This window comes from Pelobates fuscus, chromosome 2, assembly GCF_036172605.1.
Source record: "Pelobates fuscus isolate aPelFus1 chromosome 2, aPelFus1.pri, whole genome shotgun sequence".
Taxonomy (NCBI): domain Eukaryota; kingdom Metazoa; phylum Chordata; class Amphibia; order Anura; family Pelobatidae; genus Pelobates; species Pelobates fuscus.
Genome location: NC_086318.1, coordinates 388,480,127 through 388,503,434, shown reverse-complemented (window position 1 = coordinate 388,503,434; position 23,308 = coordinate 388,480,127).

The window sequence follows — 23,308 nt, the reverse complement described above, 5'->3', positions numbered from 1 at the left end:
GAGATAACCCGTCGGCATTTCCATTTAGCTTCCCCGGGCGATATTGAATGGTGAAATCAAATGGCTGCAGCGCCAAACTCCAGCGCAGCAGCCTGGCGTTGTCCCCTGACACCCGGTTCAGCCAGACCAACAGGTTGTGATCTGTGAGCAGCGAGAATGTTTGCCCATACAAATAGGGCTGCAGCTTTTTGAGGGCCAACACCACGGCAAGGCATTCCTTTTCGATGGCGGCGTAGCTTACTTCTCTGGGTAAAAGTTTTCTGCTGGGGTAAGCTACCGGATGTTCGCCGCCATCTGCTCCGACCTGGCTCAGTACTGCTCCCAATCCAAACATTGAAGCGTCTGTATGAACGAGAAATCGTTTAGTTGGATCAGGAGCAGCTAAAACAGGTGCATTAACAAGAGCATTTTTCAGGAGGTGGAATGCCTGTTCACACTCTGGGGCCCATACTACTAACTTAGGGAGGTTCTTGCGGGTTAAATCGGTGAGGGGCTTGGCCATGGCGCTGTAATTAGGTACAAACTTTCGGTAATACCCTGCGGTTCCCAAAAAGGCTAGTACCTGGGTTTTAGTGCGAGGGGTTGGCCATTTGGCTACGGCCTCTATTTTGTCCGGCTCTGGTTTTTGTTGGCCACTGCCTACTCGGTGTCCTAGGTATTGGACTTCTGCCATCCCTATATGGCATTTACTGGGTTTGAGGGTTAATCCAGCTTCTCTGATGCGATCTAGGACGGCCCCTATGTGGTTTAGGTGATCTATCCAGGAATAACTAAAGATCGCTATGTCATCTAAATAAGCGCAAGCGTATTCCTGAAACCCATCTAATAGTCGGTCCACCATTCTCTGGAAGGTGGCCGGGGCATTTTTCATCCCAAATGGCATGAACTTGAATTGGTACAGGCCAAATGGGGTGACGAAGGCCGATTTGGGAATAGCGTCCTCGGCTAACGGGATTTGCCAATACCCCTTGCAAAGATCAATGGTGGTTAAATACTTGCCCCGGGCCATTTTGTCTAATAGCTCGTCGATCCGGGGCATGGGATAGGCGTCGGACACGGTTTTATCATTGAGCCTCCGGTAATCCACGCAGAAGCGGGTAGTTCCATCCCGCTTCGGCACGAGTACCACGGGGGATGCCCAGGGGCTATCTGAAGGCTCAATGACCCCTAACTGTAACATTTCCTTCAATTCCTTGTACATGTTCCCCCTCACTGCTTCGGGAATGCGGTAGGGCGGCTTACGGAGCGGGGTTTGATCTAGGGTTTCTACTCGATGAGTAGCTAACGGGGTATATCCGGGGAGGTTGAAAAAGGTGGCTCCCTTTTCCCTAATTAAACGTTGGGCCTGGGCTTTCTCCTGGGGATTTAAGCGCTCTCCTAACTGTACGGCTGCTAGATCCTATTGTAAGATTTCTCGGGCTAGCATGTCCGGGAGGGGTAGGTTATCTGCGTCCTCAGCGGCCGAGGCGCAGATGGCGGATACTTCCTCCGTGCGCTCGCGGTAGGGCTTTAGCATGTTCACATGGAACATACGTCGGCCTCCGGGCCCGGTGCAGGGGCCAATTATATAGGTGGTATCGCAGACTTGCTCTATCACCTTGAATGGGCCATGCCAGGAAGCCTGCAGCTTATCAGTAGGAACGGGTCGTAGAATTAACACCTTCTGGCCGACCTGAAAGCTGTGGTCCCTGGCTCCCCTATCATACCATCGGCGCTGTCGTTGCTGAGCCGCCTGGAGGTTGTTACGCACAGCCTGTGTTAACTCCTCCAAGCGGTTCCGGAACTCTAGCACATAGGGGACGATAGGCGTGCCGTTAATGGTCGTTCCCCCCTCCCAGTGTTCTCTGATTAGGTCTAGGGGACCCCTCACTCTCCTTCCGAACAACAGTTCGAAGGGAGAGAACCCGGTGGACTCTTGGGGAACTTCTCTGTAGGCAAATAGCAGGTGGGGTAAGAATCGCTCCCAGTCCCTTTGGGTGTCTACGAACGTGCGGATCATTTGTTTTAGTGTTCCATTGAAACGGTCGCAGAGGCCATTGGACTGGGGGTGGTACGGGGAGTTAAGGATAGCTTGGACCCCGCAGACTTTCCAAAGCTGGTGAGTGACCTCGGCTGTGAATTGGGTACCCCTATCGGAGATAATCTCCCGGGGTAATCCCATACGGGTAAATATGCGCATAAGGGCGTCTACTATGGTCTTGGCGTGTACATTCGTCAGGGCTACTGCTTCGGGGTACCTGGTGGCGTAGTCCACTACGGTCAATATGTATCTCTTGCCCGAGGGGCTCGGTCTTTTCAGCGGTCCGATTATGTCTACCGCTATCCTGCTAAAGGGCTCTTCGATTATGGGTAGGGTGTGGAGTTTGGCCTTGTATCGGTCCCCCCCTTTTCCCACTCTCTGACAGGTATCACAGGTATTACAGTAATTCTTAATATCCCTGGCCAGAAGAAATTTTGCAGCAGCCGATGTTTGGTTCGGCTGATCCCTAGGTGGCCGGACAGGGGAATATCGTGAGCAATTCGCATTAGTTCCTGCCTATACTTTCGAGGCACAATTAACTGTTTTCTGCATATCGGTATAATAACCCCTTATCCCAAGCATATCTCTCCCCCTCTAGGCCAGTCTGGTTTTTATCTATCCGGTCTTTATAAACCTGTAGAGAGGGGTCTAGGGCGACCTCGCTACCAAATTCTAATGGGGCATCCCAGGGTAACACAGTGTGATTAGGAGGGGCCGGGCTTACCTGAGCCTCAGAGTCGATTTGTGGTGCCGTGGTGCGAGCCTGTTGACGGGTGACGACCGGGTAAGCCTCCTGCAGAGGTGGTCGTGGGACAAAAGCGGAGGTTAGCTCCCCCAAATCATTCCCCAAAATAACATCCGCAGGCAAGTCCTGCATCATCCCCACTTCGATTTGTCCTGCCCCCGCTCCCCAGTCCAAATGTAGTTTAGCAGTGGGCACTTTGTAAATAGCTCCCCCTGCGACTCGTACTGCACTACAGTCCCCTGTGAGATGTTCTGTGGCCACAAGATGATTCCGGACCAAAGTGATGGTGGCCCCGGAATCTCTTAATCCCTCCATCCTCTTTCCCTCTACATTGACCACTTGCCGGTGGCCTTGGCGGTTGTCAGATGCCGCCTGCACCGGGTTCACTTCATGGAGGGTGCCTAAGGGTTCCTCCATTTGAGTGGGGGTGGAAGGTTGAGCCAATGCTCTGGTCTGGTAGCAGTGGACTGCGGCTCTAGGGGTAGGTGGTGGTCTTTGAGGGGTCCAGGATGGTCTGGCCCGGTTTCGGGGACAATCTCTTTGTACGTGTCCAAGTTGGTTACAGGTATGGCACCGGATATGTGCCCGGTTGTTGTACCTGGGGGGTTGCGAATGGTAGATCCCTCCTGGTCGGGGGGGATCCACCGGGTTTCATCGGGGAACGTTTGGCTGGGAGTATACTTTAGTGGCTGAGCGCTGCTCCCGCCGGGTGTCCTGATGCTCATCCGCTAGCTTAGCGGCCTCTTGTAAGGTGCAGGGTTTACGATCCCTTACCCAGTTCTGTAGCTCGTGTGATAAGCTCTTGTAGAATTGTTCCAGCACCAACAACTGTGTAACGGACCGTTTCAGCATGAAAGGGGAAAAATCAGTTTAGGCGATAATCCCCTTTTTGAGAGACAGGCACAGCTACTGCAGAACACCAAACTCCCGAACTGGATACAAGATAACACTCCGAACTGGAACAGCTGAACAAGAAAAGCATACAATCCGCTTACACTCCTGGCAGTCAGCTTACAATCCAATTCCCCCCAAGAATGAGACGACACTTCATTTTGAGGGTTAAACAGGAACTCTGGACTGGCTCATCCAGCCTGGCTTTTATTTCCAACTCACACATACAGGCCACACCCAGGGGGAGGCATAAAAGAACCAATGACATAGATGTTACCTCCCACACATCCCCTCCCCTTAGTGTGACGCATAATCCTATTATGCATACAGTGTAAAATATACTTTTACACAACTTTCATAACTTTAAAACCATACATCACATTCACATAAAAATACATATCCACAATCAATCCATTCAGGGGAACAACATATTAAAAAATGGCATGAATCCGACCAGGGGTTCAAAAGTTACTAAAAGTATCTTTTGTTCCTTTCTGGCTGGCAGAAAAACATCCCCACAATGCACCCTGGTTTCCTCCCTTCTGCCCTGGAGTTAATTGGAGAAGTAATCCAATTACCCAGGACTAAAGGCAGACTCCATTAACCACATGGTTGCAAAACAACATAAAACACTTTAAAATACATAAAGTCACATTTACACATAACACACAGACATTTCACCTATCCCCAGATAGCTGGGATCTGCACGCACAAAACTACCGAATCCTACTCACACAGTACAATTGCCATGGAGCTAAAGTCTTTCCCATAGTCTTTCATTATATGAATAGGCTCCATGGTATGGCTATCTGGGGTATCACATTCCCATAAAGTCTGGTCCATAGTCCAAAGGCAAGAGGCGGGCAATCAGCCCCCTCCAAGGACACGTGGCGAGGTCGGTTTCGCCACACTTCTCCCCTTTACCCCCCAGACTAACAGGGTACTTGACCTCCTGCCGGTCAGTGCCCTTGTTAGTCCAGCAGCCCACCCACAAGACAGAAACAGCAGAGCATCCCACCCACAATAAACAGTTACTACACCTGGGTGAGGGAGAATCTTGTCCAGGTTCAGGTGCCTCACCACGGCTGTGTGGGGGACTGGTAGGCTGCCTTGGTAGGTTGCTGAGGGGGCAGAGACCAGCGGTACTCTGTCCTGTTGCCAGCACTACCACGGGAGTAGTCTGGTTGGAGCCTGGTTGCTGGAGACCGACTGTCTCCCCTTTAAATACACCGCTCTGCTGCTGGAGACCGACTGTCTCCCCTTGAGTTACACCGCTCTGCTGCTGGAGACCGACTGTCTCCCCTTGAGTTACACAGCTCTGCTGCTGGAGACCGACTGTCTCCCCTTTAGTTACACAGCTCTGCTGCTGGAGACCGACTGCCAGGAGTGTAAGCTGTCCATATTGCTTTTCCTGTTCGGCTGCTTCCAGGGTTCGTGTGTCTGCTGTTCGAGAGTTGGTGAATTCGTGCAGTTTGGGAGTTCGGGAAGTTGGTGCTTATGGTAGCTGCTGGTCTATGGAAAAGGGGATTATCGCCTAAACGCATTTTTCCCCTTTTATGCTGAAACGGTCCGTTACAAACTGCATAATCTTGGGGCGTGACGGCTTTCGCTGCCTCAATCCACCCGGTAGCTGCACGCTGTAGCCGGTGTGCGAATTCGGCATGGGAGTCTTTTTCTGGTTTGAGCAGTGCCCGGAACTGCAGTCGGTATGCCTCAGGTGTAATGGCATACCGTGCGAGAAGGGCTAGTTTTACCTTCTGATAGTCCCGGATATCCTCCGCCGGCACGGCTCGGTAGGCATCTGCTGCGCGGCCTGATAGGTTACCAGCTAGCAAGGGCACTTGGTCTTGGGTGCTGATGGCATGCAGCTGGCACAACCGTTCAAAGTCCTGTAAATAGCTATCTCTGTATCATTAAAAGCTTTGAATGCGTGGTATGGTACTTTTGCTTTTGCGGCCAGGGTAGGGACAGACGTTGTGGTTCCCTCCCCTGCTTGTTGGTTCCTCTGCGTCGTTCACAGCATGATGTAGGTCTGTACATTGTTGTACACTCGGTCTGCCATCTGGTCCGCTATGGCCGGTGGGAATAGAGCCATCCTGCTCCTATATTCCTTGGCAAATTCGGATTCCTCCTCCTCCCTCGGAGGTGCTGCAGCAGCTGCGACCCTGTCTCCTTCCATTAGTTCTGCGATCAGGACAGCCTTTGTTTTGTTGCTTGCTATCCTCCCTCTCGCTTCTAGTAACTCTTTCAGCGTGTCCCGTTTCAAAAGGGTATAATCCGTTTCCATTCACCGGCTGTTCGTATGTTTCTCTGTATTCCCGAACTCCGGTTTCATCCGAATGGTCCGGCTCACGGATTCGTATTCTCTTTTCCTTTAGTTCGTTTAAATTCCTGCCGAACGCTTCTTGCTGTGTAGTTAAGATCCCGTTGCTTGCCACCAATTGTAGCGGAGTAGCAGTATTATCCACGGTATCTCCGCTGGTAGACAGGAACAGCAATCCAAGACAGGTACAAGACAGGTAGCGTAGTTACAATCCCTTCCCTCCAAGAACTAGACGACACATAGCTTGGAGGTCAACTGACTTTTTATTCACACACTTGCAGTATTTATGAGAATTCCCATGCAAGGGGCTTCCCAACAGACCATTCAGGGGTAAAGGAACAGGGGACTATGGGGGGACTGGAACAGAGAGACATTTCCCCCATAATACACTGCTGCACGAGAGGGACCCTCCCACCAGGATATACCAATAAGTGCCTTATCCCCTCGTGCAGCAGAAACATACTTTTACACTAAAATATATATTTAGAAAATTATTCGGCAGATTTGGGCGAACAGGCGTTCGGCAGATAGCTGGGGTCGGGGCGCACATTCCTTGAAAGTGCCGCTCCGATCCCAGCTTAAATAACCGAACGCCGCACATATTACAGTTATTTTCAAAGTTCTCACTAAACTACCGAATGGGCCCATAGACCCCAATACCGAAAGACCGGGGCTCCCGAACGGCTTGGAAGTCCAGCGATATTTGTACCGTCGAGTGTCCGATTTTAGTTCCAGACACTCGACGACCGAACATCGCTGGGCTAACAAAGGATCCAAGATGGCCGACAGCCGCGTGGTCGGTAGCCGAACGACGGCCACCCGGAATCCTCTTAATTTACCGTTTGCAACAATGTTGCAACCTTTAATGAGAGCCACACGATCCTCTGAGGGTGGTCTCCATTCGGCAGTTTGTTTGTTTCACGAACAGGGATGGAAATCTCCGTTCGTGGAACAATTACCTGCATGCCGACGGGTTTTACACCGCCAACATGCAAACACATTAAATATACAGTACAGTACTCCTGCGTACCCTTGGTTCTTAAAGGGATACGTACAGGCTTTAATAAAAATACAGGTTACTACAAGGCTGCTGCCGCCACACAAGCCAAGGTCAAGGGTCAGAGAAAGCAGGATAAACGGTGAGACTAGCCAAGATTCGTTAACCAGACAAACAAACATAATGCACGCGCTATTGGGCTATCAGAAGACCACAATAGGGCAACAAGACACGGAAGAGGTAGGTTTGAATGTGCTTAGGAGGCTTCTGATTGGCTAACTTTCGATTGGAATTAATTATGACACGTGGAAGGTATTTGGGCCTTTGACCTGTGATATCATATTTGCGTGCTGAGTCATGTGACTATTTAAGCAGAAACGTTGCTGGAGGAACTGGGGACAGCCGCGAGCAGTGGGCAAGTATCAGAAACCGCCGCTTGCAGTGGACGGCAAAGTGAAGTTGCCGCAAGTGGCGCGCGGTTACCAGAAGTCGCCACTCACGTAGAGGCAAGCGGCACACGGCCAGCAGAAGCCGCCACTCGGGAAGAGGAGGCAGGCGCGCGGGGAGGAAGCCTGACACTCTCTGGTTTAAATGCAGAGTTCGAGCTAGCTAATATTTTATGATTAATCATATTTTTTTTATTAAATTAATGCATTGCAAGATTTTTTTATAATTTTTTTTATATTTTTAGAAAATGTAAATATTTTTAGAAAAGTGAAATATTTTCCATATTAACTCTGATTATTTTAGAGGATTGCACTTTGTTTTAATTTTAATTTAGTATTGAATTTTATGGTAGTATATGATCTATTCTCTATGGCAATATCCCATCTGGTATATTTTGAATAACTTTGCAATTTGTCTAGATATAGACTGTTTAACTTTGTATGTATTTATTGGGACATCAAGAGTACTGTTACATACAACTATATCAATATTTAAATATTGACATTCATACTAATACTAATTTGTAATGTCCAATGTAATATGTCTAGATACAGACAGCTTAAAAATGCATCTATTGTAATACCAGGAGTGTTGTTGCAAATGGTTATACCATTTATTAACAATGAATAGGAAACACTGACATTTACATTAGTCTTTAATGGTGAAAAAAGTAACAAGATACTATGACTTTAAATCCGGTGAGTTGTGATAACGTTACGAAACATATATATACCACTACCCATCGCCGCCGCCTCCTATCTTGACAAAGCCTACAAGAAGCGGGCGAAACCCGTTGATGGAGAGCGGCCTCCTGAGCCTTTACATGGGGCATACACATACACGTGTATGTGGGCAAAACGTCTATTGATCTCCGTGAGAGAATGAGGGGACACCGTTGAACTATATGGACAGCGTTGGCAAACAAATGTGCAAGTACTCCAGTGGCACGTCATTTTTTAGAAATGGGACACTCTTTGCCCTCATTGAGATTTATGGGGATAGATCATGTCCCAGAACTGTCTAGGGGTGGCAACCGTGAGATGCGATTGCTACAAAAGGAGGCATTTTGGATTTTTACATTGGACAGTGGACACTATGTCTCCCAATGGACTAATTCACTTCAATGCTTTCTACCAAGAAGATAGTCCGTGATATGCGTTCCATGGCATAACATATATTCTATATGTTTAGTGATATTTAGTTGATCTACCCGTTTTCTAGGATCTGTTATATAAATGAGTATTGGCATTATGCCGACTAGATTATGGATAGTGGATTTGTTAATATTATTTGGCTGGTTATAAATGAGCTATATGATTAAGTTAAGATCTAAATCCAGTTCCATAATCGACTAGTAATGTCTGATATGAGCGTTTGTAAATACTTTACTTTATTTTGTTGCTATTTTGCAGTAAGATTTTGTTGATAATTTAGTGCACCTTGTGGCCATATATCATAGTTTATACTGCTCTTCGTTTGGCTTTTTACGAATGAGTTGTATAATCGAGTTAAGATTCAAACTTATTTCTATAATTGACTAGTTACGTCTGATAGGATTTCCTGCAAATACTTTATTTTGTTCGAGACTGAACCTTGTTGTTATTCTACAGTAAGAATGTACTCAATGCATTTTGTGATTAAATATCAGAGTTTATACTGCTTTTATGTGTAGATTTCCCCCATGCTGATACATGCTTGGACCTGGAGTAGTAGGCATTAACAGCTGTCTCTAAGAGTGAAACTCTGTATCTTAGTCAGTATGTGATACCACTTTAATTGTATACTGATTGCTCCGGTCCAGTATGTATTCTCTGCTTGGGGAAAACATTTTCTTATGTTTTGTATATATGTAAATAGTTGAGTTATTTCACTTGAGGTGAAATAACTCAACTTGAGGTATTTCAGTTGAGGTATGTTCAATAGTGATGTCCCGAACTGTCCGCCGAACTGTTCGCGAACTGTTCGCCGGCGAACAATAGCGTGTTCGCGGTGGGCGAACATGCGCGATTTCCGGTCTGCCCCCTATTCGTCATCATTGAGTGAACTTTGGCCCGGAACCTCACAGTCAGCAGACACATCCTGGGAGGGAGGGTCTGCTGCTGATTGGCTGGAATGTGTCTGCTGACTGTGAGGTTCCTGGCCAAAGTTCACTCAATGATGACGAATAGGGGGCAAACTGGAAATCGCGCATGTTCGCCCACCGCGAACACGCTACTGTTCGCTGGCGAACAGTTCGCGAACGGTTCGGCGGACAGTTCGGGACATCACTAATGTTCAATGGTTTTATTGAATACTGTATATATAATTAATTAAACACTTTAGTAATTGGTACCATATATTATACTCACGATGCACGTGATGTAATTGAACCTCGTTAGTGTTCCTTTACCCTCCAATCAACAGTTCACAGTGTATATTTAAATGCAATGAGTCACGTTGTTAGATTGTCTTGAAAAAAGTCCCTAGTGGACTGAAACTTCGACACTATGTAATCAGCTTGAATAAATGGCACATTTTTGGCAACTGTATCGAGTCCTGTGAGTGCACTTCCAACAAGGTTTTTCATATTTTGAAGTCGGAGTGGCACCTAGGCAATAAATAAGAATGGGAGCAGGAGTGCGAGACCCAGTGTGAATTATATATATATACATTGTTAAATAAAAATCTGCACACCAGTCAATCCATAAGACTTGCTTTTCCCACAGAAATCACAAATTTTCCGTGATGTTACTACCGCAAAGGATTCTGGGTGGGCATTTGCAAATTAGTTTAACAAAGAATCACATTTTTGCCTCATTCCATTTTAAACATGGATTCCTTTGAGTCTGTGTTTGCTGTATACAACAGCTTTGAAACATAACTTGCAAAGATGCAAAGCCAGTAAACCACTCATGGACAGTTATTGTTAATGCAAATCATCAGCATGAGGTTGGTTACTGGTTTGCTATTGTGGCTTGGTAGTGCTTGGAAAGCAAAAACCAAAAAGGTTATGGAGGGGAAAAAATTGTGATTGAAAACCCCTTCCACCTGAAGCCTGTGGAAAGTTAATACAATGTTATATGATAACGAGAAGCCTGGCAGAGACAGCAGTTAGGTATGCGGGCCAGACTGGGAATGAAAAGCAGCCCTGAATAAGCCCTACCTAGTTTGATAAGAAGCAGTTCAGCGCTCACTGGGAGCACTTCCTGTCAGATCTGGTAGGGGAACAGGAGCTACCTCACCGCTCTCCGCGGCTCGGGCACTTCACCTCCTGCTGATCACCCTGCAAACGGCGGAGAGGCAGTGGAGCAAAGATAGGACCCCTCCGCGTAGCAGGCGCAGAGTGTCAAGGTACAGTTACTGGGATATGAGGAGGAGGTCCAGTTCCAGGGATAGGAGAAGGAGTCGGCACAGTGCATCTGGGTCATCTGACAGGAGTTCACAAGGTCAGCGGTGTATCATAGACGGCAGGGAAGGACGAGTGGCAAGGCGGAACAAAGTTTGGGAGAACAGAGTGGAGCGTAGGGAGGAAGGGCGGGTAGGGAGTAATCCGAACAGACTACCCAGGTTATCTTCTCCCTACAGGTCGTGGAGCAATACACCTAGGGCCCTGAGGCGGGGCCAGGCGGACAGGAGTCGACGGCAACAGGAGGCTCCAGTGCCTGACAAGCCGGACGGAAGGACGGCAACCCCGTGGCCTGACACGACCGGGGGCTCCAGCAGTGAGTCTCCAATTGCACCACACACCGGGAATTTCATTGGTTGCTTAAAAACGTGGTCGGGGGAAAAGGTGTATTCACCGCAGTTCAGTAGGGTATGGTCTCCGGAGTGGGGTCGGGATGCGGAGGTCAGAAAGGTAGGAGTGTTAGCTAGGCGATCAAGTGGCGGTGCACCGGGGGATGCAGACGTCCGAAGGGGGGGTGGGGGCGAACAGGCGGACATTTGTGGCAACATCTCGGATGCAGCATGGCAAAACGTGCACGTGTCCTTTACAGGACCCCTGGGATGGACGTTAAGGAAAAAATTTGGAAAGGGGAATTTGTGGAAATATTTTCCCTACTTCCCCTTGAAGAATTCCTTGATTTAAAGGAAGAAGACAAGAAGGATGCCAAAAAAGAGGAGGAGGAAAAAAGGCAGAGGTATCGCAAGATACCGAAGACCTTTGGGAATTGGCTTATGGCTTTTTGTATTTTGGCAAGTGTAGTTGGGGAAAAGTGTCCGGATCGGTGCTTGCAGCTTTTCTGTTATTTGGATGGAATAATGGACGCATATCGGACGTACGGTGGAGGTACGATGAGCAGTTTCGCCAGCGTCTGGCTGCGAAACCTACCATGCGTTGGTAGGTGGACCTGCAGGTATGGATGAGACTAATGATGGCGCAGAAAACCGCGCCCTTTCTGGGGACAGCCGGCACGGCCACCGGGGGTGCGTTGTCGGCTGGACAAAAGAAGGTTTACTGCGGGGTCAATGCAAATGGGGAGCTGCGTGTAGATTCAGACACGAATGTTCAGGATGCGGTGGGAACCATGGCGCCAACAGTTGCTTCAAGAAAGGTAAGCCCATCACAGGTGGGGGACCTCCCGGGGCAACAGCTTTCTGGCTGCTTCCCATACATCCGGATTGTCATCACTGTCACATCATGCCATGTTCTGCAGAGATGTCTGGCTTTGGCTTCTGGTATCCAGTACTCTTTTTACAATTCTTGTTTAGTTTTTCTGGTTTTCTATTCTATGTCTGGTTTTCTTTATGCTGGGTTTGCTGGGTTTATTCTTATATTCCGTCCCTGGATTTCCCAGTCTCTTGGTTTCATTTAAATGTTTGTTTTATGTTGCCACACCCTTTGTTTTCCATCATTAATTTTGTTTCAGTGGTCCCTGCAGGTAGCTGCTCATGACTTCTGCCCTTTCTTGCAGGTAAGTGCTATATATGTGTTTCCTATGGTTCTTTTAGTATACATTAGGCAGAGTAGGACCTGCCAGATATGGGGTACATTGGCCTTGTTGGCAGGCTTATGCAATGTATGATCATATAATGTGACTAAATCCCCATCATTTTCATATATAGTGCTTAGTTATGTCTCCTCTTGTTTTGCCGATTATATCTTGTCTTGTTTTATTTTGTAATCCTAGTCCATGTACAGTCCTGTTCTGTCCTGCCCCTGTTTAGTTAATGTTCCCTTATGTATTGTGTACATGTTCTGGGTTTAGCTTCCTATCCTTCTCTGGTTCTGGGTTCTACTAGTTCTGTCTTGTTTTCATGTTTGGTGCCTGTTCTAGTCTTGCCTTGTTTCTAGTACTGGATACATCTCAGCATATGTCTGCTCTGGCTTCCACTAAGCTGCATCAGGGTCCTGGTATGTGGCTGCACAAACGCTGGTGCTCAACACCAGGGGGCGTGTGGTTACCCTGCACCAGACCCTGAACTATCCACTACCACACTGAGACTCCCAATTTCTCATCAGGCACTCAAGGGTCCCGGTTTCTGTTCCGCCACCCGTGACAATCACCTACTAGGATGTTTCTTTGAGGGGGGGATTTTGTGGACCTATGTTTACCGATGGGCTGTTCCATATCATGTGCCTATTTTGAAAAAATTAGTAAGTTTTTGGAATGGGTGGTACGTCAGGAATCGGCTGGGCACGTGGTAGTGCACTACCTGGACGATTTCCTGTGCGTCGGCCCGCGGGAAACGGACCGGTGCAGGCAGGTATTGAAGGTATTCCAGTGGGTAGCACACTCTTTTGGGGTTCCCTTGGCGGAAGACAAGACAGTGGGCCCCACCACGTGCTTTAGTTTCTTGGGATTAGAGATTGACTCAGTGAAAGGGGAATGTAGGTTACCAATGGACAAACTGCGGAATATGCGGCATTTGGTGGACACAGTCAGGAGAGCAAAGAAGGTAACTCTACGGGGGCTACAGTCCCTGGTAGGGAACCTTAACTTTGCGTGTAGGGTTATCCCCATGGGGAGGGTCTTCTGTAGACGGTTGGCTCAGGTGACGAGCGGGGTGCGGCTGCCGACTCACTACATCAGGGTTTCGGCGGGCAAGAAGGAGGACTTGGGGGTGTGGGACCAGTTTCTACGGGAATTTAACAGGAGGGTATTTTTCCTGGAACCGGTGGCATCATCGGAAACCATGGGTTTGTTTACAGACGCATCGGGCAGCATCGGGTTCGGGGCATACTTGGCGGGGCAATGGTGCGCCGAGGAGTGGCCAGGAGAGTGGAAAGCGAGCCAGCTGATCAAGAATTTTGCGTTTTTGGAATTCTTCCCTGTAGTGGTGGCAGTGGCCTTATGGGGTGTGGAGTTGGCAAATAAAAAGGTCATATTCTATTCAGACAACATGGTGGTGGTGCAGGTAATCAACAGTCTGTCTGCATGCTCGCCCCCAGTGGTACGCTTGTTGCGGCAGTTAGTACTTCTCTGTATGTCCTTCAACATAGTGTTCAAAGCTAGGCACATTCCGGGGTTTTCGAATGTAGTGGCTGATCTCGTTTTCATTGGGAACGTTTTCAGGAAGCGGCACCAGAGGTGTAGAAACAGGGGCTGGCTTGCCCGAACGAGATGTGGCGACTCGGGACATCCTGCTTGGGGAGTATATAAAGAATTCACTGGTGCTGGGTACCTGGTCGGCATATGTTAAGGTTTGGAGGGTTTGGGAAGAGACAGTGGAGCAGGTAGGAGGGGATCTTTCAGCGGGCCACCGATTGGACATGTTTTTGTGGATACTGTGTCGTCTGTTTGCAAAACAGGCGTCGCCATCCATGGTGGATCGACATATGTCAGCCTTGGCCTTTTTATTTAAGTTCAATGGGTGGGAAGACTTAACAAAACATTTTGTAATGCTTACATGTATTTAGATGGAGCACAACTGCAGATCTCTTAGGACTCAGATTGATGACTAGGATACTAGAGGACAGTAAAGGAACTGTATCTTTATTTACGGATAATGCAGGTACTGTATCTTTAATTATACGAAGAAACGAATGATGAATAGGGTAGATCCAATAATTCACATAGCTATATGCAAACCATTGAAAAAGACCCCATTCATTGCCTACCTCAAAGCTGCAAAGTAGGGGGTAACCCAGAGAAAATACACAGAAAAGGAGACCCTTGAAACAAGGGGATCCTGAGAAGCAACTTTGGACACGGAAAAGGCACTTGAATGCCCGGTAACAGGAAAGAGAGAGAGAGTAATAGGAGAATGAACAGGTGAGAGATAATGAATCATAACCTGTACCCCCAACTTGCTTGATATATCATACTAGTACAAAATAATAGTAAAACTAGATGAATAGCCCCGCACGAGGGCTATAGAGGAGTGACAAACAAGAAAACCCCCAAAAATATCTCTCCAATAGCTGCCTAGTATAATATGTGGATACAACCACCTTAACTAGGGCAAACACACTAAATGCCTGCTACCGTTGGCAAACCGAAAAGTCACCTAATAAAAAACTATAAAGTGCTACCTAAAGGTGTGAGACAAACATAAGAAAAATAAAGTAAAGGAAACGCTCGACGCGCGTTTCAGCGTGTATGCACGCCGTCGTCAGGAGCTAGTCAAACACTGTGTGCTCCCAGGCTTCTTAAATATCCGACGTATCATGACCAGATGGCTTGCAGCTGATCGAGGCAAATTGAAGGTGTCATTCTGTCCCACCTCCTATGCCGCATCATAGCCGAGTAGTGCCTATGCATTGGTGGAAGTGTGGGTCAATCATAAGGTGATCCCACAGCGGATCCGCCTATCCTCATTGCTGCACACACTCGGCAGCGGTCATAGGTTCAACAGCATGTCCGTCAAATGTGGGCGGACAAGGGGGAGGGGATGCAGTAACTAGCAATCCAATCGCCATGAATCCTTCAATGCTGGGCTGTCCAGCTAAGTGGGAGTGTGAAGCTCCGTCAAAGAGGCGGGGCTTCATGTCAATCACTCAAATCTGGTAAAAGGGGATTATTCACTAAACTAGCACATCGCACATACACCGATTATGGTGCTTAACGAGGGCTAATAGATAAATAAACAAACCACTTATGAGTGCCCACGATGGAAGATCATATTACGACATCTAACCCAAGCTAAAGGTGAAATGAATGCTGCAAGACCAACTTTATAACTCCACTATCTTAGAAGGTTATGCTAATGCATAACATGGGTTAATACGTCAAACCCATATGCTGCAAAGAGCTACAAAGAAAGACAGAGAGAGGGGCCATTAGTTAAACTGCGTTAAATGACAGTCCCTCAATTAAAGGGATAGTACTATTAAGTCAGATAAAGAGCTAGTGATTACACACAATGTTGTTCCAAAGAACAGATGACAAAAAACAAAAAAACTTTATTATTTACATATATACACCATTGCGCAGTCAGCAATTTAAGGATTTAAAAATAGTTCTAAGAGGGTGACTAGCCTATTAATCGTGGATGTTATAGTACCCTTTAAACTATAAAAATGGAGTAAATGAGAACCCCTCATTGAGTCCTTTAGGGGAGAGTGTTTTTAATTTGTAAATCCAATAGGACTCCCTTTGTCTCAATTTGCGGTCCCAGTCACCTTTACGTTGGGGCTGGGGTATAAGTTCCATGCCCATAAAACGTAATCTGCTGGATGAATTAGCATGATATATCTTCAAATGTCTGGAGATAGGGGTTTCCAGTCTCCTTCTGACAGAGTTCACATGTTCCCTAATGCGGAATTTAAAGGGGCGGAAGGTCTTCCCCACGTACTTAATTCCACATGAACACGTCAGAAGGTAGATGACCCCCTCCGTACGACAGTTGAAGAAAGATTGTACATGATGGACTTCGTGATTGGAACTATCTGAAAACATCTTAGTGTCTTTGGGTATAAATTGGCAGGCACTACAGTGTCCGCAACCATACGTGCCTTTAGGAAGATATGGTTTGGCTAAATTGCCAATTGGTCCAAAATGGCTAGGTACCAATAAATCCCTAAGGTTACCTTAGGGATTTATTGGTACCTAGCCATTTTGGACCAATTGGCAATTTAGCCAAACCATATCTTCCTAAAGGCACGTATGGTTGCGGACACTGTAGTGCCTGCCAATTTATACCCAAAGACACTAAGATGTTTTCAGATAGTTCCAATCACGAAGTCCATCATGTACAATCTTTCTTCAACTGTCGTACGGAGGGGGTCATCTACCTTCTGACGTGTTCATGTGGAATTAAGTACGTGGGGAAGACCTTCCGCCCCTTTAAATTCCGCATTAGGGAACATGTGAACTCTGTCAGAAGGAGACTGGAAACCCCTATCTCCAGACATTTGAAGAGATATCATGCTAATTCATCCAGCAGATTACGTTTTATGGGCATAGAACTTATACCCCAGCCCCAACGTAAAGGTGACTGGGACCGCAAATTGAGACAAAGGGAGTCCTATTGGATTTACAAATTAAAAACACTCTCCCCTAAAGGACTCAATGAGGGGTTCTCATTTACTCCATTTTTATAGTTTAAAGGGTACTATAACATCCACGATTAATAGGCTAGTCACCCTCTTAGAACTATTTTTAAATCCTTAAATTGCTGACTGCGCAATGGTGTATATATGTAAATAATAAAGTTTTTTTGTTTTTTGTCATCTGTTCTTTGGAACAACATTGTGTGTAATCACTAGCTCTTTATCTGACTTAATAGTACTATCCCTTTAATTGAGGGACTGTCATTTAACGCAGTTTAACTAATGGCCCCTCTCTCTGTCTTTCTTTGTAGCTCTTTGCAGCATATGGGTTTGATGTATTAACCCATGTTATGCATTAGCATAACCTTCTAAGATAGTGGAGTTATAAAGTTGGTCTTGCAGCATTCATTTCACCTTTAGCTTGGGTTAGATGTCGTAATATGATCTTCCATCGTGGGCACTCATAAGTGGTTTGTTTATTTATCTATTAGCCCTCGTTAAGCACCATAATCGGTGTATGTGCGATGTGCTAGTTTAGTGAATAATCCCCTTTTACCAGATTTGAGTGATTGACATGAAGCCCCGCCTCTTTGACGGAGCTTCACACTCCCACTTAGCTGGACAGCCCAGCATTGAAGGATTCATGGCGATTGGATTGCTAGTTACTGCATCCCCTCCCCCTTGTCCGCCCACATTTGACGGACATGCTGTTGAACCTATGACCGCTGCCGAGTGTGTGCAGCAATGAGGATAGGCGGATCCGCTGTGGGATCACCTTATGATTGACCCACACTTCCACCAATGCATAGGCACTACTCGGCTATGATGCGGCATAGGAGGTGGGACAGAATGACACCTTCAATTTGCCTCGATCAGCTGCAAGCCATCTGGTCATGATACGTCGGATATTTAAGAAGCCTGGGAGCACACAGTGTTTGACTAGCTCCTGACGACGGCGTGCATACACGCTGAAACGCGCGTCGAGCGTTTCCTTTATTTTTCTTATGTTTGTCTCACACCTTTAGGTAGCACTTTATAGTTTTTTATTAGGTGACTTTTCGGTTTGCCAACGGTAGCAGGCATTTAGTGTGTTTGCCCTAGTTAAGGTGGTTGTATCCACATATTATACTAGGCAGCTATTGGAGAGATATTTTTGGGGGTTTTCTTGTTTGTCACTCCTCTATAGCCCTCGTGCGGGGCTATTCATCTAGTTTTACTATTATTTTGTACTAGTATGATATATCAAGCAAGTTGGGGGTACAGGTTATGATTCATTATCTCTCACCTGTTCATTCTCCTATTACTCTCTCTCTCTTTCCTGTTACCGGGCATTCAAGTGCCTTTTCCGTGTCCAAAGTTGCTTCTCAGGATCCCCTTGTTTCAAGGGTCTCCTTTTCTGTGTATCTTTAATTACTTCACTGTTTGTTTAACCCCTTAAGGACACATGACATGTGTGACATGTCATGATTCCCTTTTATTCCATAAGTTTGGTCCTTAAGGGGTTAAACGGAGTAAGCAGCTTCTGGCATACATGCAGTATAGTACATTGGAGTTTGCAAGTTCATGGAAATGGAGCAAAATAGAAATGAAGTTGTAGCAGGAGTGATTCGTTTTGGAGTTCGAGGTAAGCAGGCTTGAGAGCAGGCTGTAGCAGGAATGCTTAGCGGACTTGAGAGCAGGCTGTAGCAGGAAGGATTATCAGGCTTCAGAGAGGTAATCTCCCATTACGGATATAGCAATTGACTTAGCTTTCAATGGTGAAAGATCAGGTTTCCCGAAGTTCTCCTCCGGGGAGGGAAGTTGTCAAGCAGGATGAGGAAGGTCCTGTTACTAGCCGTGGTCGAGGAGAGGAGAAGGAGGGTCTGTAGATTTCCAGTCCGGTTCGGTTCACAAGTAAAGGTTGGAGAAATCTTTTAGTTTGATTTCGCGGTAACGCTGTTCAATAATCCAGCGTCTTGTATCTGGCGTGGTCGCATTATGTAGCGTGGGGAGACCGCGTCAGAGAAGGGGGTGTGGCTAAGCTCCGTCAACCCGGAAGAGACAAAGAAATACCGGTAGTTAAGGCATGACACATTTTTTGGTACGACAGGCAGTGCAGGGTTTTCGGAGGGGGAAGAAGTCGGCGGACACAAGGAGACCGGTGTCGTTCACAGTGTTGCAGGGGTTGGTGGAGACGTTGCCTAAAGTATGTCTTTCACCATTCGAGGTGGCGTTGTTCGCGGGGGCGTTTGTATGGGCATTTTTTAGGGGAATTCGGATCGGGGAGTTGGTCAGTGCTAACAAAGTGGGGGTTGGCGGATTACAGCTCGAAGACGTGGAGGTAGGTAATGACAGGGTGCAGATCAGGCTGAGCTGATCTAAGATGGACATTTTTGGTAAGGGCTGTTCGGTGGTGTTTGAGTTACCGGGGTCTGGGGTGTACCCGGTGGCTTGCGGCGCAGGGTACTTAGAACTTCGAACAAGGGTCGCGGGATGTTTTTTCATACACGCCGATGGCACAGCACTGTCGCGTTTTCAGTTCATAAGGGTCTTTCGTTTGGGCTTACAGAAGCTGGGCTTGGAGCCCATGCAGTTTGGGACGGCGACAGAGGTGGCTCACCTGGGTTTGGGGGACGAGCGGATCAAGAGGATAGGGAGGTGGGAATCCATGCGGTTCCGCTCATACGTGAGGCCTGACAGGTTGGTGTGAATCGTGGAAAGGGGGGGTTTGGAAAGGAGTGTAACTAATTTGGTTTCTTTTCAGGTTGGACGGCTTGGCTATTCGGCCATTCATATGTATACTGGGCACAGAAGAGGGCTGCAGTTAGAAGAAATGGAACACAGCTGGGCTTTCCTCTGGAGCGAGTGGCATTATCATGGTTTGGTTTTCGCGGGTTTAGTTGGCAGAGTTTGAGTAGCGTATTATTCAGAAAGGTAGCCGGGGGAACTCCCCAGATGTAGTATTGGTTCACGGCAGGGGGGAACGACTTAGGGCTGATCTCCCAACGAGAACTGATAAGGAGAATGAAGAGGGACATGGATCGGCTGCGGGAGCTGGTTCCTGGCGTGGTGGTGGTGTGGTCCGAAATGGTGCCTCAATTTACCTGGAGGCATGCCAGGGATCCAGCTGCAGTAGCCTGATGCAGGGGTAAGGTCAATAAGACCATGGCAGTTTTTGTTAGACGGTTGGGTGGCGTCGTTGTTAGGAAAGACGGAGTACATTTGTCAGATGTAGGGAGTGATTTACTTAACTTGGGGTTTCAGGAAGGCATTACCTAGGCCCTGTTTAAGTGTGGTGGGGGTCGCACATGATCTTAAGGGAGTCAAGCCATGTGATGTGGCGGAACAGGGCATGGGAAATTTGGAATTTTGGTGGAATTGGAAGTGGTCAGGCCTAGGTCTAGGCGGGAGTAGGCCGGAGTGAAATAAGTGTTGGTAGGTTCGAGCTCTTCGGTGGCTACGAATCTGGGGATGTAGGGGTGTCTGGGTACACCCCTACAGTTAACCTTATGGATCTGGGGCCTCTTTGGTAGGCCGTGTGTTATAAGTTAAGTGTTATCTGGATGTTATTTATTGTTCAAGTAATAGGGTCATTGTCAGGGGTTAGTAACTTAATGTTCAATTGTGACAATGACCTTAAATATGTTAATTTATTTATATATATAATAATTTAATAAAGCTGTGGACTTTATACTCCATCAGGATAAACGGTGTCTGTGTCTTATTCAAGTTAATATTTTAGATAGCACATGCTATGTTTTCCACAGGATGACACTAGGGGAATCCTGGCAAGATAACCACTACAGCAGCCCGTGGTGCTTATGTTGTGTAGAATGACCCTTTACTACAGTTGTAGTGTTTCAGGAAGTGTAAACTTAAAATAAAATAAAACATTTAGTATGTAAAGGCTGCATTAAAATGTGTGGCAAAACCCCATCCTTAAGGATGTACAGAACGTGGTGGTGACGCTTCAGAGTAAACTGGATGCATTGCTTATTTGCTTATTCTAAAACAAGTACAAGGTTTGAGTCATTATTATTGAAAATTTTAATCTATGTCTTTGCTGGAAAAATTCTATAGATTATATTTTATTATATGCAAATGGAACCATGTCATTTGTACACACCTAGTGTGTGAAGTACACAGTGAGGCATTGTAAATGACACAATGAGTGCGTGTAATAAAAGCAGGAAATGTTACATAGGGCACAGAAAACAGAGTACTCTTTTATGCCAGTTGCAACACATTTAAGCTGACTTACAAGTGATTTATATTGATTGTGGTGCAAAAGTGCTTTTCTAGAACAAATCCAGTCTTTACTGAGATATGCCAAAACAACAAGTCACAACACTTCACGTCAATAGTTTATTGCATGGCATAGCTTTGTGAACTTTCTCTGCCCCCTATCGTTTTTTATTCAGAACTGCAGTTTAGCACTTAGTACATAATACCGTCTTTCCCTGAAAATAAGCCCCAGCTTATTCTCGGGGGATGCTCGTAATATAAGCCCTATCCCGAAAATAAGCCCTAGCTTATTCTCGGGGGATGCTCGTAATGTAAGCCCTATCCCGAAAATAAGCCCTAGTCAGCAATTGCTAGTTCGCTAACGTAGATTCACAGGATTCCATTCGCGAGTAAGCAAATCTATGTTTGGGGAAGTTTCCCTGAACATAGATTTGTGGGATTCCATGCACTATTTTACTGGTTTATGTTTGGGGGAATTTTCCCGAACGTAGACCTGCATTCTGGCACATACTTGCTACAGTAGTGCATCCTCATTTGCCGACAGTGTTGTAAAAATGGAAGCCTGTAATATTTTGACACCCAGACAAAATGAGTGCAAAAAGAAAGAGCTATTCCGTTGTTTACAAGAAAAGAATCGTGGAGGATTCTCAGGGCAAGAATCTTACGGCTTTCTGCAAAGAGATGAAGTTGGATGTTCGAATGTTCTGAAAATGGCGAGCACAGTACGATAATCTCAAGCAACAGGTGGATGAGGGAAATGCCAAGAAGCGCAAGTGTGGATCAGGTTGGCAGCCATTATTTCCTAAGCTGTAAACGTATTGCTGAAAGGAGAGCAAAGGCTTTGGTTGTGCACCATGCTGATATTTAAGCATTTTCCCTTGCAATGGCACCACAGTTTAAATTATCCCCAGAAGATTTCAAAGCATCACAATATTGGATGACTTCCTTAACCGACATGAACTGTCGCTAAGAAGAACGACAACACTGTTCAAGCTGGAAGTTTCTTAAATTATTAAACAAGCACTTGCATTCATGTCCTTTGTTGATTGAATTTACTTTTCCAAGTACCAACTCTCCAACATGATTGCTATGGATGAAACTGCAGTGTTTATGGGGCAAGGATCTCAAACATCAGTTGATCAGAGAGGTGCTTCAACAATCTACATTCCCTCCACTACGAAAGCGCACGTGTTACCTGCATTTTGGCAATTCGTCTGGATGGAAAGAAAGCCCCACCTCTACTCATCACTAAGGGCAAGAAAGATAAGATTGAACGTGTTTCAGGCATTTATGTTCTTGAAACCGAAAAGGCCTGGTGTACACAAGCTATAAGGAAGTCGGTCGATTTAATGCTGCCACTTCTTTTGCGAGGTGGCCAAAGAGGTCTGCTTGTCTGGGATTCAGCCAGCACTCACTGCGCTAAAAACATGAAGAACGTCCTTGCAGAGAAAAGAATAAATCAAGTAATGATTCCTGCAGGAATGACTGGCTATCTCCAGACTCTTAATATTGCAATAAAAAAGCCATTCAAGAGTCAATTCCGCATGGAAATCAATGAATGGATTGAAAAAATAATGGAGAGAAATCAGCATGGAAACTTTGTGAAGCCTAACTTGCAAGAGGTTGTGACTTGGGTGAAGAATTCATGGGATAAAATCATTGACAGATGTGTTGCCAATGCACTACGAGCAGGCTACATGGACAAGAAGTACTCTTTTAAGGAGACACAATGGGTCTATTATTAGGCGTATCATTCAGACACCTATTTTCAGTCAAAACCAGGTAACTACAACTCAGCATCTTTTAAATAACTTTTTAGTATAAAATGAAGACTTTAAAATGTATTGGTTCCCTTTCATGTTTGTACCAAGCTCCGTTTCATACATCTGAAATCATAGCAAGAAATATAGCCATTGCAATGCACTAAAATTGTACCGTACTGAATATAGAGCAATTTTATTAAATCATTTAGAACACCAGATCTCAAAATACAACCACAACTACAAACTAACACGTTCAAACGCTGTAAATACATCTAGGAAAACTGCTATACTTTGCGTTTGTTTGATGATTTAATAAACTAAAGTACTAAGAGTTTGGGAATTGCGACATCTACAGGAGAACAGAGGCAGAGATAGTACATGCTGCTGTATATATTGTAAATATACACTTATCTGTTTCAAGAAACAAAACTAAAGTTAGTAACTGAGGATGAAGGTGTTGCGTGACAGTGACACATGCCACCATCT